A 13420-nucleotide genomic window follows, 5' to 3' on the forward strand; every position below is an offset into this window, starting at 1 on the left:
ACTTAGTTCTTCCCAGTGCTGGCCCGTGGTGCACCAGAGGATTCCAGTGGAGGATCAACTAAGATGGCAAAGAGCCAGGCAAAGAGAGAGGAGGATGAAGTTCTCCAGCCTCTGGAGATGAGCACACAGATGATTGTGAAAAAGTGAATTTCCTGAACAATGCAAAAGCCTTCCGTGCCTAAGTTCTGAGAAGTGGTGTCCCAGCTCAGGTGGAAGCGTGGAAAAGGAAAACAACAGCCCTTTATTACCAAAATCTGAATAAACAACAAATGGTGCAGTCAAAAACTTTCAGAAGAAAACAAAACAAAGTCCCAGTTCCCCAGGTGGAGGGGGAGAGAAACCCGCAGCAACCCGGGGGGAGAAGGAGGAGAGGCTTCTCTCATCGCACACCAGCTCTGCTCTGCTGGGATCATCCACTTCGGGGAAAACACAGTGTTTTTCTCTTTCCAATTCGGAATAACAAAGAGAGCCAGTAAATATAGGCATTATGAGGGTTGATGTGCTTTATGTGTTAATATTTTACTATTTTCACCCCAATGATGCATCCTGAGCAGTGTGTGATGTGCCAGATCAGCTGAAGAGACAAAGAGAAACTCTTCAGGCAGCAGAGATGCTCCAGTCCTCCCTTTGCAAAACCTGCTTAGGTGAAAAAGGAGAGTATTAAAATATATATGATCATAGTAATGAGAAAAACAAAATTTAATTGCTGTCACCAACACGTCACACAGAAAACAAAAAATATGAACATGAAGAATGAATAAATTGAACTCCACCATGAGAGTTATCTAAAACTTCTTTTTCCTTTGCAAAGAATTTCCACAGAGGAAAAACTGCACAAAAGTTGCAATTTTGTGGGAAAAAACAATGTACAGTTTAATCAAGGGAGTTTTTACCAAACCCATTATTTCAGGAATGGCTTCCTGGCTGGGTTTCAGGGTGGGACCGTTGGGTTTCCAGGTGGAACCTCCAAAGGTCTGAGGTGGAATGTGCTGGCAGGTGATAGGATGCTTTGCCATGGCTGCCCTCACTTCCTGTGAGTGCCCATGGCATGGCCAGCACTGGGCATGGCTGGTGGGACCAGGATGGTGGCACCAGGAAAGCTCTGGATTCCCCCCATCCCAGGACTCTTCCATCCCCCATGGACTCGCTCCCTCGGCTCACCACATCCCTGCTGGGACACGAGCCCTGCCAGCGAGCTGTGGGAGGGCAGGGTTAGGCCCAGAGGCTCCAGTTAAACTCCAGAGCTCTGTGACACCACTCTCCAGGCACGTCTGACTCGGACACTGCTGCGGGTCCTCCGGCTGGAGCCGGAGATTTCCAACAGCTCCTCGGAGCGGATGAGGTTGGGTGGCAGAGAGCCCTGCTGACGTGCACAGCCCTGCAGCAAACCCCCCTCATTATCGGCTACTAAGGCTGTGCAGTCACCTCGACACTGCAAGGGGTTTTTTTTATTTATTTATATTATTATTTCCATTTTTTTTCAAACGGAGGGTGTGAGTGTGTCGGGAAACCAGGGGGTTACAAGCACAGAGCCAGGGAGGGCAGGGAACCCAGTTTAGCCCAGACCATGCTTCAGAACAGTTTGCAGAGATGTGTGAGGCCACTCACACTTGTAATTAAGCTTCTTACGCGGACACTGAGGTTCTTCGTGCCTCTGGTTTTGTTACCAGACGGGCAGGTGGGTGCAGCCCTTTGGATGGGCAGCACAGGGAAAATGCCAGACTTTGGAGGATATAAATAGATGTCTGAGCCGGGCTTTGGTGTTTCTGAAGCTTGTCTGGAACACTGGCAGGGGGAAAAAGGCATCTGTTGTCACATTTTGCTCTTTTCTGGGCAGGGCAGAGGAGCGAAACTGCCTCATGAAAACCAGCACATGGATCAGTCCCTTCATTTTTCTTTCATGTATCGAAGCAGTTTTATGCATTGCCCTATTTCTAGTGCCTCTCTGAGCCTACACTGTTCTTCCTGGGCAACCTGAACCAACCAGGAAATCTTGTTCAAAAATCCCCCATCCCCTGAGGGGTCTCAGCGTTGTTTCCCATGTTCAGGTGGACAAACATCATCCCACCCAGGTGCTTCTCAGCCACCCCCCTCCACAGCCCCAGCAACAAGAAGCCCGTGAAAATGCAAATAAGGCCATCAGGAAAGACATTTTGTTTTCAAATCATGTTTTGGGTGAAATTTACAATTTAAATCTCTCAAATTTCTCCCTCTTTGATGTGATACTTTGATGTGATTTGCTAATGGTTACTGTGCAATCATTTGTTCGGGAGATGCAAATCACATGCAAAGGAGATGATTTTAGTGACACAAAGGAAACAGAGGCAGACAAGTAAGAGAAGGAAAAAGCCCATCTCAGTAGCTGTTTTTTTAGATTGAGGTGTTCCAATACCAGCCCAAGTCCCTGGTGGCCCCAGGGGGTGGAGGCACCTGGACAACCCAACACAAGAAACAAAGACTCGAGTGCGAATTCTGCACCTCTGCAACCACTTGTGCACACACCCTGTGGTCAGCACACCATCACCCCACCAGGACACTGCCTTCCCTGTTATCCCTGTGGCCACACCGCGCTATTTGGAAAGGTGGGAATTTGCTGGACAGACAGACGTGCCCCTGGAATGGATGCAGGAAGGTTTCTCCACATGGGGCAATGGCATTTCCCTCAAACCACAGGCTGGAGTCTGAGGGGACAACTGGGAAAACGTTTTGTCATCTCCAGCTCTGCCCCAGGCAGGGAATAGCCCACATTACAGAATACAAAGTGGGTAATAAAAAAAAAAAAACTCCTTATTTCTCATTCTTAGCAGGGAGACTGTGTTTTCCAGGCAGCCCATTGCCCCTGGCACTTGAGGCTCAGACTGCAGAAGTCCCATGACGGTTTATCTCGTCCCACCCATCTGGGTTTGATGGTCAGGGTGCCTGCAGGACACAGGCAAGCAGACAAAGCAGCTGCTGCCATGCATTAACCAGTCTAGAGACCTGAAAAGACCAGTGATGTGGTCACAAGTTTTCTACTTTTTGTTTGTTTGTTTGTTTGTTTTTGGGTTTTTTTGTTTTTTTTTTGTTAACTCCTCTGTGGGGCCACACTCTGCCAAGCAGCACAAACTGATCACAGAAGGCAGAAGCTTCAGGACGCCAAAAAGCTGGTATCCTAGAAATCAGGTGAGGGAGTATCTCTCTTTTTATATAGTGGATACAGAAGAGAATGTTTTAGAGGAAAAAAATGCCTCGGACACACCAGCCTCAAAAAACTTTGGATAGGGAATGTGGGAAGGTGCATTTTCCCCCTTCTGGCTGTGGTGTTCCACCTGACCCCTCTTCTCCCTCCTCATCCATACTTCAGCAACATCATCTCCCCCTCATCCTCTGTCTCCTTACAGGGGACACAGCAGCCCTTCAAGTGTCTCATCCCGCCCTGCAGCCTGCACACACACCCATCAGATCAGCAAAACTAGCCTGGGGCAGACAAGGAAGGTTCAGAAATCCCTGTTTCTATAGGATGTAGCAAAAGAGGGAATTTGCTGCCACCACCACCTAATTCTGCACTTGTTCCTCCTGTGCCTACGGAACAGATTCCCGGGACCAGCTCCAGGTGGATGCTGGAGGTCCCCCTGGGCAAGGAACATGGGTGAAAGAAGGCCCATGTGTCTCACAGACATATGTGGAAGGTCAGTGTGTCTCAGACTCCAGCTGACTCCTCCCTTCACCACTGCTTGTGTTCCCAAATAAACAGGAACACTTTTTATCTGGAGACACAAGGAGCTGTTCTCTGCTTTCCCTCCTTGCTCAAAAATGTCTCTTGGCTTCTTGCCCACCTCTTTTCCCTATCTCTTTATGCTCTCTGTTTCTCTGTGCAATGAGGGGTGATTCTTGATTTCACTACCCCTGAACAGCTAAGAATGGAGTATTTCTGCTCCTGGTAGGAGCAGGAACCTGCTCAGTCCCGAGCATGACCGAGCATGATGGTGGCAGCATCTGGACTCCATTTCCTCGGAAGGCAGGGAGCCTTTCTCTTGCAGCTTCCCAACATTTTGACTGTTAAACACGAGAATGCCCCTCTTGAGTCACGCTGGAGGCAAAACAATCTCTTACATAAAGGAAGAAAGTCCAAAGGGAAAGCTAGCGTGAGTAGAAGGTAAACTTCATCCTTATGCAACTCATCTTGCCAAACTCCTGAAAGAAAACCTTAAAAACTGCAGCTAGAGCAGCAGATGCAGAATGATCATATTTCCTGTTGATTTACTCTGTCCAGCCACACAGGGGCTGGTTATCCAGGCAGGCCACTCCAGCTGAGGAATGTCCGTGGCTGGGTCCCATCCCCAGCACACACTGCATGGTGCACAGTGCTCAGTCACCCCCAGCCAGGGACACGGTCCTTGTGGCACCATTTCAACACCCTTCTCTCCTCTCCTCACAGAAAACTGAGTAACTCCACGGCTTTTTTTTTTTTAGGTCCAGGTGGGGTGTATTTCTTGCACACATCTCAGCAAGCCACAGAGCAAATCTCCTTCGTGGAGTGTGAGGAGGGAAAGGCTCTTTGGAAGCCATTGGATCCACATCCACAGCTGGTTTCCTGCAGGAATACAAGAGGTGCCTGCAGGCACCGCTCCCTGAGTGCCAGGGCAGAGCCAGCACCCCACACAAACTGCCACAAACGCACCACAGGCACACGGGGAGTGGTCTCCTCTCAGCACAGCATCTGGGAGGAGAAGTGAGACCCTGTCCCCCTCCAAAGTGCCTGGGAGCACCTTGCCTGTTCGGGATGGAGCCTCTCCCTGCCTCTGCTGAGTCTCCAGCAGCACGTTCAGCCTCTAATTTGGGAAAGGAAAAAGCCAGTTTGGCACAGCCCCCTTGAAATGCAGCCCACACGCGTGGGTTGTGCCAGAGCTGGTGTTTACAGCTGCCCTCCGTGAGGGTCACGGAGTTCTCCCCAGCACTGCACAGCGTAGGATGTGCATCCACAGGGTGCCAGGGCTCGCAGGGCGGCCCCTAAAGGTCTGCATTTCCTCCTTCTCACCTTAGGAGAAGCCCTCTAGACCTCCTGGGATGTCCCCTACAACCCAGCCACCCCACTGAACCCCTCAACTCACAACAAAGCCAAATGAAGTCTCTGTGATGGGATGGCTTCAAAAGGTTCCACGAGGAGGAAGGTTTCCAGCACCACTTGAAGAGGAAAACAGCTTTTCCTGCTATTTCGGCACCTGTGCAACCACAGCTACAAACACGCCAACTGCAGGGGACACACATGGCCTCACCAGCTAGCTGGGAGAAAATGATCCTTAATATGAGAATATTGAAATTTAAAATTCAAAAAGGAATAAAAATTAATCTAAAGGGGTGAAAATGGCACCAGTACTTTGCTAGAACATCTCAAAATTTCAGTTTGGAAACTGTAATCTGCTTTTCACTATGGCTAAATAAAAATAGGAATATATGGAGATACTTCTCCATGAGGTTTTCATTAAAATAGTTTCAGTCCCCAGACATTGAAAATGCAGCTGGAGGAAAAATTGTTCCCATTTTGCCTCCAGCCAGCTGCTTGTGTCAGTGAAGGCAAAAGGAGCACGGGAGGTTAAATAGATGTTGAGATTAAATACCCAACCTGAACTTGCTGCTGATTATCCCACTAGTTTAGGCTTTTGTGGTGGAAAAAGGGATGAGGGAGGGAACCTGCTTTCTGCTTGCTTTGGGGGGGTTAACAGAGCTCTTCCTCAGCAACTGGGAATGGCCTTGACAGACCTTTGGAAGCGAGAATGTAAATGGAAATGTGTCTAATTCGGGCAGGAGCCTAATAATGAGGAGGAATAGTTCCTCATGGAGGCTTCTGTAGCCAGCTGTCCCCTGAGGAGAGCCACGGTTTGTACCCAACTCCTCACCCCCTGTCATTCTCAGGACCTGGTGGGACACGCCAGGCTGCCACCAGCTCCTCAGCGACAACCAGGGCACTTCTGGGGCAGAAAATAGAAATTCATCCCCCCTGTTGTTTCTATTCTGCCTTTTGAAGTTCCTTTCCTCGGTGTGAACATTCAAGTTCACGGGAAGTTCACTTTTCATCTCAATGTGTTGACCTCAGGGCAGGACACGTGGCAGGGAGGGGGGACAAAATCTGCAAATCTTGGAGGGAAAAAAAAATCTATTCTATATTAGTAAAAAGAAAATCTATTTTATATCAGTTAGTGTTTATGGTTGTTGCTCCTGGCACCAGCTGGCTTCTAGGTGTTCTCATGTCAGACTATTCCAAGCTGTTCCAAAATGTTTCAATAACTAAGCATTCTGTGAAGCAAGAATTTGTACCTTTTATAACAAGAATTTATAATTCCTGTATTCCATGTAAGAACTGTAACCAAAGGACCCCTCACTCAGCTTTTCTTTAATCCTTCTTTAATCCCCCACCACAGACAGACAGAGCCACATAACAAGCAGAAATGACCCAAAATCTACACCACGTGTTTAGAACACAGAGATTTGACATTCAATGCCTACATAACAAGGAAAGCTCCAAAAATGCTTGTGGCATCCCTAGATGGGAGGTACCTTCAAGTGTTGCTTGTTTGGCGCTCCCCCCCCCCCCCCAGGTGAAACAGAAACTTTAATGACTCAAAAAGAAACTTTTGGAAAAAGTTCTTTTTGGAACCTTTTTGGATGGAAAACCTCTTTTACAATTGCAAGTTCAAAGTTTCTCATTAGCCAATAATCTACTCCTTTTTTATAAAGGTGGAAATCAGGGAACAGAAGCACAAGAGGTGTTTTAATATTTTCCCAGAGTCCAAAGGTAATGAAACAGAGGAGTTAAAACAGCTGCAAAGAAGTCCATTCAAATATATTTGTCCTGTGAAAGGTCTTACATTGTATTCATCCTCCAAATATCCACCTGGAAGCAGCATTCTGCCCTTGACTTCCTGCCTTAATTCTTATCCAGCACCTTCAGTGTTGCATTTCCAAACAGCAGTTCATCCCCAGGGAACTCAGGAGTTCTCCAGGGGGAACTTGTGCTTTGCAAAACGATCTGGCCAAGATTTCATCTTCCTCTGTACAATTATTTCTCTTTCATGACGGGAAAGAAACCCTCATAAATTTGTTATAATTGGGGCTGGCTTGAGCCACAGGTGAATTAAGAAATGAAGGAATGTTTCTATTAATGCTGCTTTTGTGTCTGTCTCCTGGAATGAACTGGGAGCAACTAAAAATAACCTTTGGGGCAATATCACCTCTGGAGTGGAAACAGCTTCAGCTTTTTGCTCAGCACACAAAATTCCTTTGCTCTCCCCCCCTTTCTGTTCATAGGCCAGGAGCCAACTGGAAATAGATTTGTAATTAAAATCCTTGGAATTCAGGCAGCCAAGCTATTTATTAATATTAATTTCTCTGTGGAGTTGGCACAAAGACACCACTGTTCAAGCTTTATCACTGCACCTTAAAACCCTTCTTTTTACACTCACCTCCTCCAACCATTTCCAAATTTATAAGCTAAGAGGAATTGTTTTGTTAGTGGAGAATTAAGGTGCCACACAAATATTTTGTCTTAAAGAGTCTAAATATTTTCTTCCTTCTGAAAGGTTTCTTTCTTTTCCTTTTCCATTCCCTGTCCATGTGGCAATCACACAATTTCTTATTCAGTTCATTATTTTTTTTTGGAATTCTTCTACAAGCAACAGCCTCTTCCAATAAAGACTTTATTTTAGTTTTCCTTTTTAAGAGATTTCCAAACAATTTGGACTCAATATACAAATATATTGTTAAAAAAGCACAACCTGTTTCCAGTTGCAAACATTAAGTAGAAATGCACAGCAGGAACGTTACCCTGCACAAAGGAGAAGAGGAAAATCATAAAATATAAAACTTTTCATATCGGGTGAAGATTAAGTTGAAAGGGAGTTAAGGCTGACACTCCAAAAGCTACGGTTTCATGTGAGAGATGCTCCTCCAGAAGTAAGGAAAATAAAATAAAGAAATATAAACTAGCCAAATAAATAAATAAACTCATTGTGGAGAAATTTAAAGTTCATTTTAGCACAAAGTTCACAAGTGATAAGGTATAAAAAAAGATCTTATGTACTCAGAAATTATACTTCTGTCTGTGTTGGAGGCTCAGATCGTCAGTGTCAAACCTCATAGACAGGGACGAAGGATTTTTCCCCATTTTCCCCCCTTGCAGGGTCCTTCCAAGGACCCTTCTGGGTGGCTTTGGTGTTCAGACTTCCCCTTCCTGGGAACAAGACACGAGGAAGAGAAGCTCTCTGAGAATTTTACAGACCACAGAGCACAGCTGTTGGTTTGTGAAGAATCATGGCTAGAAAACCATCATTTAAAATATGTTTTTAAACTGAAGTCAGGGCAAGGATTGCCATGAATTGAACAGGAAATTGGAACAGTACCTCCACTACTCCACCAAAAAAAAAAAAAAAAAAAAAATGGCCTGAGATGAGGAACCGAATTTCACAAAGGAGTCTGAGTTGAACAGAGAAAAATGGGCTCTGCTCTGAACGTGGGGCAGACTGAACAAACTCTGAAATGCTGTAATTTTGATCACAACATTTTCTCTCACTCCAAGAAAATGAAGTTTTCTCATCCCTGAGCAGAATCAGCATGAGCAGCACTTGGTCAGGATTAACCTCCTGTGATGAGTAAGGTCAGTGTGAGTCCATCCAAAACCCTTAAGCAATCAAAGGCAAAATATAAAGTAAAAATCAAGGGATAATATTAATTTGTGCTGAGTGAGTGATGAGCACAATTCACCCCGAGTGCGTGGATGAACACTCAGAGTGTGGATTCTCATGTGCTCAGCCCAGTGGGATCCTGCCATGGAAAACCTGCCAGATGGTTGGTTCAGGAGGAAAGACTTTAAATTAGGAGAGTAAAGTATCATTGCCTCCTCTCTCTGAGGAAAACAACGAAATGAAGAACTTGTTTCAGCAGATTGTGTCGGGAATTGCCCTGTTAAATCATATCAATAGTCCATAGCAGAGCAACGTGGATCAAGGACAGTGGCTCTCTAACACCTGAAAAAAAGGATTGTGACTGTGATGTTAAGTACCTATACTAAGAGAGACATTAAAATAAACACTTGAGGCAGCAAGTTTTCAGTCAGAGCAGCACAAATGCACTTTGCAACCTTTCCTCACTGAAAAAATATAAATGGAGTTACTTGGTCTTGTGCTAAAATGGGATTTGCTACAGTTCAGGGAAACAATTCGAGTATAAATCCTTCTAACTTACAGAGGGAGAGGAGCACTGAATTCATCAAACTGCCATATTCATGTCTCCTTCATTCCCTCTCTTTGAAGCTCTTCTAAATTGAGTTTCAGATTCAAATAGCTGCAATTATGGAACAATTCAATCACAGGGCAAGTAAAAGTTAAAACAAACCACCCGAGCCTGGTTTGGCAGGGCGTGTTCTGCTTTAAGCAAGGATTAAAATGAGAAGGATTGTTCAAAATCAACTAAACTTATGCAAGCAGTTAGTGCAAATTCCTAGAATATTGGATTATTTCTCCTTGTTATTCTTCAGCTGCAACAGGTTAGTCAGACCAGGAATTTTCCTTTTCACTGGTGTAGTTCAAAGCTTCCACACAGACACCTAAAAAAACTCCTCAGAGACACCAAAGCTGTGTCAGGATTTTCAGAACAATTAAAACTTAACTTGCCATAGTGGCTGAAGAGCTGGGAACCCATCTTGAGACCATCAAGAAGGCCTTTTCACTCGTTGTCTTGTGTGAAGTCAAGTAGAGATCAGAAGAATTTCGAGACATGAGGTCTGATTCAGACTGAAATTATAAGGAGAAACAGATTTATCTTCATCTTACTGCCATAACAGCAAGCAGCCCCTCTGGCTGACATTTCAGACAATTCAACCCAGAGTCTCAAATTCCTTAGCATTTGAGACATACCATGGGAAAGAGTGATTAAATCCAGGACCATTCAGCCAGGTCAGGGATTTCCAGGTCCACTCGGCTCAGAAACGCTTCCCACTGGATTACTCACCTTGGGCAAAACATGAGGGAGACAACACGGTCTGGGAAAGCCTCTGCAGAGCTTTATATCTATAAATACATAGATGTAGAGCTTTCTATCTCTAGAAGATCCCTGAAGATGCCCCCACCAGCCCCCCTGCTTGCAGGACAGCAGGATATTGGAATATTCCCACGTCACCCCTGCACTGATACCAGGGCAAACCGACAGCTCGTGTCATCTGGGGATCTTTCTGCTGCAAAATGCAACACTGGGAGCTAAAAGGGGGTTATTGCTACACCCATGTCATGTGTTCTAAATCAGCCACCCCAGCAGCAATGAAGAATTCCCATTGCCTTTGGTTTCAGACATGTTACCTTGGATTTGATCAAGGGGGGTCAAAGGTTAGTTTTGGCAGTGAATTATTCCTTTGAAAGCATTCTGTTAAATTAGGGTGAGTTTTTTCAAGTCTTTTGTTGAAGGTGTTCCTGTAAGTGAGACTGAGGTTGGGTTTCAGGGGAGGAACACGGTGTTGGAGAGGAACAGAAGCCCCTGCATTATGTCTGGAATGCTGCTGGTGACAGTTGTGATCACTGGTGGACCCTGCTCAGCCTGCCTTGGCTATAAACACCCACCACTCAAAAAGAAAGAAAAAAAAGTCCAAAATCAAAAGAAATAAATCCCTTAAATGTTATTGATAACTTCACTTTTATTATTGCACTGAGCTATGCTTCAGATTAGACCTGGATGTCCCAAAGGACCTCAATCAGACATTAGGCTTTAGGTTGCAAAAGCCAGAAGGGCCATAGGACACAACTAGGAAGCAACTACATCCATGTGGGACTCGGAGGACAAGGACTTGGGACAGTAGAACGTCTCCTGAGGCAGTCAAGTGACCATGAAAATGTTGACATTAGTTGCATTACCATTTTGAAAGAGATTTCCCCCTGCCTCTCGCTCAGTTGCCCTTCTGCCATCATGTATTTAGAAATATTTTTGTAATAACATCACTTGTCAGGTAATTTATAAAGGCAAATGAGCAACAGCAAAACATTTACTAGAACTGTTGCTGAGCAGGGAACAAATTACCTGCTGTGCCCCAGTAAGACAAACAAGCTGGCCTGAGTGGTCCATACATAAACACTAATGATCTCATTAACTCAATCTATTTTATTAATCACCACTGAAGTAAAGGCCATACTTCTGCTCTCCTCTGCCCCTGGATACACTGTTCCCCTGAAATTAATGAGTTCAAAGCTACGCTCTTAAATCCTATTAATGGTCCCCACCTGGCTTGCTCACACTAAACCCTTGTGAAAATCTGGAGAGACACTTTACATACCCCCCCTACTAATTCCAAGAATTCAAAGAAGTCCCCATTCTCTGAAAATGAGTCATTAGTTTTTAGTCCACCATCGTTGTTTCCAGTCAAAACATTTGGAAAGGAAATTACAGCAGCCAAGATAATCAGGCATTGGGGTAGAGATTTTGACACCTTAGACCTTACCACGGAAATTTGTTCTGTTTGAATGAATCAGTAACCTGGAAAAATAACAGAATGAGTAAAAAAAATATACTACAATAGGGTGTGATTCATTTTTACCCCGTTAAGGGGCTACGTGCACTCACACCATGCTGGAGCACCGGGGGGAAGAGCAGGGCAGGGAGGAGGAGCAGGAGCACAAACCCAAGCCAGCATCTGCACCAGCAAAGGAGCGTGACACATCCCCCAGGACTCAGGGCTCCGTGGCTGAAGAGGTGCTTTGACACCAGAATGATGAATCCAAGAGGAAAAGAAATGGACAAAGGAAGAGAGAAGAGCTGAAGGAGTCATCTCCCTGCCGCAGGAACCCCGTCCGAGGCGTTGGCAACGCGCTTTGCTCTCCAGGGTGATGCTGAACCTTAAAGGCAGTGAATGACAGAGTTACTGCAAGCCCCAGCTGGCCCTCAGGATGGGAAATCCTTTCATTTCAAACCTGTCACTGTGAGGGCACTCCGGGCTGTCCAGCAGGACAGCGGGAAGTGAGGAGGCATGATGTCACCTGGGAGGGCAGAGTCACTCAGAACTGCCACGGAGGAGAAAGGAGCCCCCACTGCCCCTGTTCAAACCAATCACACCACTGCAGGGAAGGAGAATTCAGAGAATCCCTTCTGTCAGAGACAATGAATCCCCCTAAACATGCTTTGCTTACAGCCATTTGTGCTCAGGTCCTTTAAACACCGACTCATGCTCCAGGGTTTGGTTGGTTGTGCCATGACAGGGAAACAGGGATCAGACCTTTCCTGGGCCAAAAAAACATTGGGAGACTGTGCATGGCCACACGAGTTCAGCCCTCCTCAGTTTCCCCCAAAAAACAAAGTATAAAAGAACTTCAGAGCGAGGCAAGGAGTTAAAAATACCTAGAATTTTGGTTTTCTTTGTTGATTATTTCTCCTTGGCAGGGGAAAGGAGTTAAAAAATTCAAAGCCACCTGGACATTTTTAATTGAAAGTTTTCACTTCAAACACAGTAAAAATTTGAAGGTTTTTTTCTTTAAACTGCTTAAAATTAAAACCAAAAGGTTTTCCAAAGACATCAGTGATTTCAAAATCAACTAATACATCTTCAAATGGCACAAAGTTAAGTTAAAATCCCTTTTTAATGTTTTCATTTAAAAAAAAAAAACAAATTGAAGATGTTATTTTGGCTCAAAAAAGCTCTTTTTTCAAGTTTCAGTTACTTGCTGAGCCACTTCTCTCTTCTGCCCAGCTCTGTTGAAAGAGGATCTGTGAGGTCCATTCAACACATAGATTGGACAATAACAGTCAGCTTGGATCAGATCAGGGGGTTTCCAACAGGAAATAAAGAAGGGTTTTTTCATTTCAGAAGTTCACAATTGGCCTAATGGAAGGGGGAGGGAAAAGAAAATGAAATCTCCTTATTTAAAAAAGCTCTATGTACATAAGGTTTCTCCAGGAACCCGTGACATGCCAGATCCAGGCTGAGGTGGCTGTACTGAATTTTCTGAAGATCTTCAACTTTTGCATAAACTCAGGCAACCTCAGAGATCAAAGTACTTTTTCTTCAGAAAGAAAACAAAACCAAAATAAAAGAAGTATTCAGAGCACAAGTGTTTCTTTTATGTCAGACTGAAGTCACTGCAGAGAAGAAAATGAGGAGGAGGAAAACAAAAATAGAAATGTCTGGTTTACCTTGCACTGTGTCGGGACTTCCCAAGAAAAGCAAGGGGGAAGGTTCTTTATTGGTGTGATCCTCAGCTGGAAGCACACAATCATAGAACCATCAGGGTTAGAAAAGACCTCCAGGATCATCAAGTCCAACATTTAAAATTGATCAAGTTACGTCCTTTACTGGTCACTGGCACCGTCTGCTCCAGTGTCCGTGTACAGGGATTACAGGATCAACTGGTTCTGATTTTTATACTAGAAAGCAGCTCTTCCCTGCAAGCTTTATAAGAGTTGAGGCAATTTT

This window comes from Empidonax traillii, unplaced genomic scaffold (genome assembly GCF_003031625.1).
Source record: "Empidonax traillii isolate 1590-97213 ecotype Southwest subspecies unplaced genomic scaffold, ASM303162v1 scaffold827:size534266, whole genome shotgun sequence".
Taxonomy (NCBI): Eukaryota; Metazoa; Chordata; class Aves; order Passeriformes; family Tyrannidae; genus Empidonax; species Empidonax traillii.